At 43.0% G+C, this 6858-nt stretch overlaps 1 pseudogene; it reads right to left on the reverse strand.

The window, feature by feature from the left end:
* Positions 1-935: 935 nt before the first annotated feature.
* Positions 936-2167, reverse strand: LOC105993391 (annotated as a pseudogene).
* Positions 2168-6858: the final 4691 nt, after the last annotated feature.

The raw sequence follows: 6858 nt of genomic DNA on the forward strand, positions 1-6858 counted from the left end.
AGAGAAGAGTCTCATGGACTTTTCTGCCTGGGCTGCCCTAGAATCATGATCCTCAGATCTCAGCCTCCTAAGTAGCTAGGATTACTGGCACTAGCCACCAGCACCCAGCAGTATTGGATTTAGAACTCAAGAGATATGATTACTTGGAAAAGTAATCTACCATTTGAACCAATCCTCCAGCACTATTGCTTTTAGCTTATTTTTTAAATAAGGTCTTGTGTTTTGTCCAGAGCTAGCCTGAACCACAGTCATAATCTATGCTTGGATTTCAGGCATGCACCATCATGCCTGGCTTACTGTTTGAGATAGATCTCACTAACATATTACCCAGGCTGGCCTTAAGCAGTGGATCCTTCAGATCTCTGACTTACACATGGCTGGGAATAAATACACAGGAATCTCTTCTAAACTTATCCTGCCTTCCACTATCTTCATTCCCAGGCTTATACCAGCAATATTTTTTTTCACAAATAGACCTTCTATTTGACACTATTAAAAATCTGAATTTTTTTTTGGGTAGACAGATCATTATTTTATGCATCATTTAAACCACTGCACAAGATTTGAACAATAACCTTGTAGCATTTATAACATGGTCACATTGCTTCAAAGTTTCTTTAAAGAATTCCAGAGCTCTGGGAAATTTCCTCTGCCTTGAGTCTCAGTAATGATTTATTTTTTTATCTTTTTGGTGGGTTCATTTCACTTAGCATCATCTTTTTTTTTATCCTTGTCATTTCCTCTTTTTTTTTTAATTTTATTTGTGAAAATACTGTACAGAGGGGTTACAATTGCATGGGCAGGATAATGCGTACATTTCTTACCAAGCATTGCAGCCTCCTCCTTTGTTTACCCTTCACATCACTTCCCAGCCTCCCCCCTCCCCCCCCAATCCCAATCCTTCTCCTTCCCCCCTCCCCTAAAAATCTGAATTTTTAAATGGATTCTTGGACTGGTGGTGTCTATCCATCAGCTTATTTGACTTTAGCACCAGTCTTGTCACCAGTAGCTCTTGTAGAACTACCACCTTCACCATGAAGCTCCATGAGTTTTCCCAATTCAAACTTGGGCTTCTTCAGCATTTTTACTTTTCTAACAAAGACATCACAAAGTAGATAAATAGTCTGGCAAGTCTTTTTCTATGTCTTTCCAAATGCTTTCTGGAATGGGTTAATTTTTTTTTGTGTGTGGTCAGGTGTGGGGCTTGAACTCTGGGCCTAAGCACTGTCCCTGAGCTCTTCAGCTCAAGGTGAGCTCTCTACCACTTGAGCCACAGCACCACTTCCGGTTTTCTGGTAGCTAATTAGAGATAAGTCTCACAGACTTTCCTGCCTGGGCTGGCTTTGAACCCAATCCTGAGTAATTAGGATTACAGGTGTGAGCCAGCAGCGTCCAGCATCTGGCGCTTTTTTTTTCTTTTTCCTTTTCTTTCCTTTTCTTTTTTTTTTTTTTTTCCAGTTCTGGGGCTTGAAGTCAGGCCTGGGCACTGTTGCTAAGCTTCTTTTGCTCAAGGCTAGTACTTTACCACTTGAGCCACAGCGCCACTTCCTGCCTTTTCTGTTTATGTGGTACTGAGGAATCGAACTTAGGGCTTCACGCCTGCTAGGCAAGCACTCCACTGCTAAGCCACATTCCCAGCCCTTAACTATTTCTATGCACTTCTTAGGTCATGATGTCCATCATCCTCTTCCAGATCTGGCAGACTTGCTGATGCTGAGCATAGCAGGCGCTTACATTTTTTAGTAAAACCAACACAGGCAAATGAAGCAAATAACTGTCTGTAGTCTTGACATCAACATGAGCTTCAATCCTGGTCTGCCACTTTTTGACTGTGGAGCACATTTTGTTCCAAGTGAGCTCCTCCATGCCATGGAAGCTGGTTAGGCAGTTCTTGCCCTGAACAGCCTCAGTTAATAGCTTGAATTTTCTAAATTTTCATCATTCTGTAGATCAGCGAGGCTCACTTCAAGCTCTCAAACCTTGAGGCCATCAGATGCAAATTTGGTTCCTTGAGTTCTCATGACTTGTGTTTTCCTAATATTTCTTATACGGAACATGGCCAGTGCTTTCACATTATACAATCTTTCTTAGAAAATGAATCAACCACTTTCTCCTTGGCTCCCTTTTTGCTGACTTTTGTAGGGTGCTTGTTCTTGCCAACTGCCATGGTGCTACTCAGAGAGCCAAAAGGCTATACCAGCAATATTGAATTTCCAACTTCCACCCCAGTACATGGCTCTGTTGAATTCCCTGATGTTTGTGCTATCTAATCTAGAATGTTCTTTCTTTTCTACCTAATTCACACTTGGCTCCTCCAGTCTATTCACACTGCAAGTGAAGAAAATAATTCAAAGTACACAAACTGATCGTGTTGTGCACACACGCGCACACACACATACATTCACACTTAAACCCTTTCATGGAAAATGCTTCAAAACACAAACCTGATTGTGTTCTTATACCACATCTTTTTTTGGGGGGTCCAGTCATGGGGTTCTGAACTCTGGGCCTGGGCGCTGTTCCTCAGCTCTTCAGCTCAAGGCTAGTGCTCTACCACTTGAGCCACAGTGCCACTTCTGGCTTTTTTCTTTTTTTGATTATGTGGTGCTGAAGAATCGAACCCAGGGCCTCATGAATGCAAGGCAAGCGCTCTACCACTGAGCCACCTTCCCAGCCCCTTATACCACATCTAAAATCTACTGTAGATTCCTAGTTTAGTATTGTGTTATGGACACTAGGAATTCTTTCAATTTCTTAAACCTATTCAGACAGGTTTTCAAGAAATCTAGAAATTTTCTTTGCCTAATCTTAAAAATTGTTGGGGTTGCCCTTTGTGCCATCTCCAAACATGCATCCTCTACTACCCAGGTCCTCACCCTCACAGTCAGATAAGCGATAGTAGTTTCCAGAACAAGTGGACCCCCATGCTTTAGCAATTCAGCTCCTCCCACTAGACCAGTGGGAGGGACATAACTATAGGAGTCCTGTGAACACCTGCACCCCACACTCTAGAGCCTTCAGCCAGATGGAACCACAGCAGCTCTAACTCTCCATTGGCTGGTATATTTATGTAGCTGTTTGACTGAGCACCATCTACATTGAGCAATGTCAGACATTGTTCTAGGAGGTAGGGCTATCACACTGAACAAAAGCAAATTCCTGCTTTCAAGAGTTCACAAGCTAGAGGGGACAAAGCAGGCCATAAACAAGGCAATGGATAGATCTTGTGAGGATAAATGTTGTAAGGAAAAAAATTAAGATAAAGAATGGAAAGGATATTTTTGTGAATTGTGGAGAGCTTCTCTTGAAGAAGGAAGAGATGTAGATGTCTGAGTAAAATGAAAAAACAAAGAATTTTGAAGACTGACTTTTTTTTTTGAGACAGGATCTCATTTTATTCAGACTGGCCTCAAACTCTTGGGGTCTATCCCAGGAATGAAAAGATCAAGGATTTTTTCAGTGCTAGGGATCTAATCCAGGGCCATGCTAAGCAAGTACTTTACCCCACTCCTTCCTGGGTATTTTTAGCATATGTGATTGAGAAGAAAAAGTAATCATTTTTTCGAGAAAATATTTGTGTAACCTTTCTCCCTATGGCAGTCTATTAATGTAGTAGATCCATTGATTCTCACATCTCAGAATTCTCACCCTTGTGTAGTTCCCTCCTTTATTGACTCTGGATTTGGCTTTGGCCAATGGGACATTACTAATGACAGGAATACATTCTAAGAAAAGCATCCTTAGGACATTTTGTCATTGTGTAAGTAGATAAACTAAGTTAACTACAACATTACTAGGGGATATAATCTTATGAGACCACCATCATTAACAAAACCATCATTATTTAGAACATGATGATGTTAACCAATTTAGTCCTCACAATAACCCAATGAGCTACATTGTTAGTCCCTCTTTGAGGTAGGGAAATCTAGGCACAGAAAGGAGAAGTAATTTGTTTATGGCAGGACCAGAATTTAAAACACGGGGAATATTTTCCAGGATCTATTATTTTTTTCCTTCCTTTTCCTGGTGTTAGCAATTGACCTTTTTTTTTTTTTTTTTTGGATCCAGTTGTGAGGGCTGAACTCTGGGCCTGGGCACTGTCCCTCAGCTCTTCAGCTCAAGGCTAGCACTGGAGCCACAGCGCCGCTTCTGGCTTTTTGCTTATGTGGTGCTGAGGAATCGAACCCAGGGCCTCAGGCATGCAAGGCAAGCGCTCTACCACTGAGCCACCTTCTCAGCCCAGCAATTGACCTTTTACCACTGAACTATACCTCCAGCCCCCAGAATCTCTTTTTTATTTCTTTTTGGTTAGTCATGGGGCTTGTACTCAAAGCCTGGATGCTGTCCCTAAGCTTTTTCACTCAAAGCTACCATTCTACCACTTTGAGCCAGTTTTCTGGTGGTTAGTTAGAGATGATCTCTCACACTTTCCTACCCTGGCTGGCTTTGAACCATGATCCTCAGGATTACAGGTGTGAGCCAGACTCCTTTTTTTTTTTTTTTTGCGGGAGAGTGGTCGTGGGGCTTGAACTCTGGGCTTGGGCACTGTCCCTCAGCTCTTCAGCATAAGGCGAGTGCTCTACCGCTTGAGCCATAGTGCCACTTCCGGTCTTCTAGTGGCTTATTGGAGATAAGAGTCTCACAGAGCCGGGCACCGGTGGCTTACACCTGTAATCCTAGCTACTCAGGAGGCTGAGATCGAGGTTCAAAGCCAGCCCAGGCAGGAAAGACTGTAAGACTCCTATCTCCAGTAAACCACTAAAAACACAGAAGTGGCGCTGTAGCTCAAATGGTAGAGCACTAGCAAAAGAGTCTCACAGACTTTCCTGCCCGGGCTGGCTTTGAACCATGATCCTCAGATAACAGCCTGCTGAGTAGCTAGGTTTACAGATGTGAGCCATAGGTACCTGGCTCTTTTTTTTTTTTTTGACACAGTGCCTCTCTATGTAGCACACTGACTTCAAAATGTATGATTCTCCTACTTCAGTATCTTGTGTGTTAGTATTGCAGGCTTATACAACCATGTTCAGCTCCAAAATCCATATTGTGGGGGGAGGGAAAGGGAGAGAGATAGAAAGCACATGGAGATACAGCTGAACTCAGGGCTTCATGCCTGCTAGATAGGTGCCCAAGAAGTAGAGCCTTTCTTGAGTGAGATCAAGTCTCACTTTTAAGCCTGGGTCAGCCTGGACAACAATCCTTGTACTTACACTTCCCAACATAGGTGGAAGGATGGGAAACAATCACCATGTCATTCTTTCTCTGTTGAGACATCAAAAACTATTGCTTGAGGGGACTACAGTCTTCCAAAATACTACCTTGCACAAAGCTGGGATGACAGACACTGTGCCACTGTACCCAGCTACTGGATGAGATGGAGGTCTCATGAACTTTTTACATGGGCTAACCTCGAATGTTAATTCTCCCAATCTCCACTTCCTGACCAGGTAGAGTTGCAGAAAGAGCCACCAAAATTCATAGTAGTGACCACCTCAATAGCCTTTGTTGGTGAAGCATCTAAAAACAAAGATTTCAAAGCAGAAGATGAAGAGCATCTTCCCCATCACATCGACGGCGTCATCAGATAGAAAGCTCCCCATTTGGGTGCACATTTCTGCACCAAAAATGTGTTCATGATGCCAGTGATATCAGGAAAATAACAATCAGGAATGATAGGTGATGATAAACACTAGGAAGAAAGACTCTTGCATTTGGCTCATTTATAGACCTTTACCTCTGTCAGCTAAATTGACCAAACTAACTTGTAGACTTAGCCCAATTCCAGTCTCCCAAATCTATCAAGAAACCTGAATCAAAGTTGGATGTTGGTGGGTCATGCCTACAACCCTAGCTACTCAAGAGACTGAGATCTGAAAATCACAGTTTGAAGCCAGCACAGACAAATCCAAGAGATCTCCAATTAACCAGCAAAAATTGAGAAGTAGAGATGGTGGCTCAAATGGAAGAACACCAGCAATGAATGGAAAAGCCTAAAGAGTGAATGAGGCCCTTAGTTCAAGCCCCAATACTGGTCCACATGCAACTGCACGTGTGTGCGCACACACGCGTGTGCGCGCACACACACACCTACACAGCACGCGTGCCCGCACGCGCACGCGCACACACACACACACACACGCACACACACGCACACACCTACACAGAGCCCTGTGTTGGTAGTTGCTAACCCAGTTCTGTGGTTCTGAGTCACTTATAATGCTTGTATGACCTATGAATAGATCTTTTAGACAATCAACAGAGTCTGATGGCAAAGTCTTGGTAACCTTCCCAGCCATGCTTCTGACCTGAGGGGGAGCCTGGATGCAGGAATGTGGATCTAAGCCAACAACACTGTTGAGGTCACGTATGGACAGACAAACTTTCAGCTGGATAAATACAGAATTTTCCACCACCACTACCACCACAAGCATGTACACATACAAACACCATTGGCCCGACTCTCAGATTTAGAGTAGATATAAGAAATTTAGCATTAAAGTGGCAGTTTAACCCAATAATAGAAGAAACATGCCATAAGTACTCTGCTTACTAGCTACAAAAAGGAGGCCTTGGCCTCTACACAAAGGAGTAGAACTTCAGGTCTTGGTACTCAAGAGTCTTCTTCCAGGAAGTCTTTAAACTGGGTCTTCTTCATTAGACAGTCACAAAACAAACACTTATTGAGACCTATCTGCCCATTTCTGTTCTAGCTGCTGGAGATAAAATGGTAAGACACACTTTTCAGAAGCACTGCTGTATTCCAGTGAATAGCCTTTTTTAAAGTATGCTGCCATCAGGCTATAAAAAGCAACCCTCTGAACTGGCCACCCAGACAGAGATGCTATCAAGGATTCT

Source organism: Dipodomys ordii, unplaced genomic scaffold, assembly GCF_000151885.1.
Source record: "Dipodomys ordii isolate 6190 unplaced genomic scaffold, Dord_2.0 Scaffold95, whole genome shotgun sequence".
NCBI lineage: Eukaryota > Metazoa > Chordata > Mammalia > Rodentia > Heteromyidae > Dipodomys > Dipodomys ordii.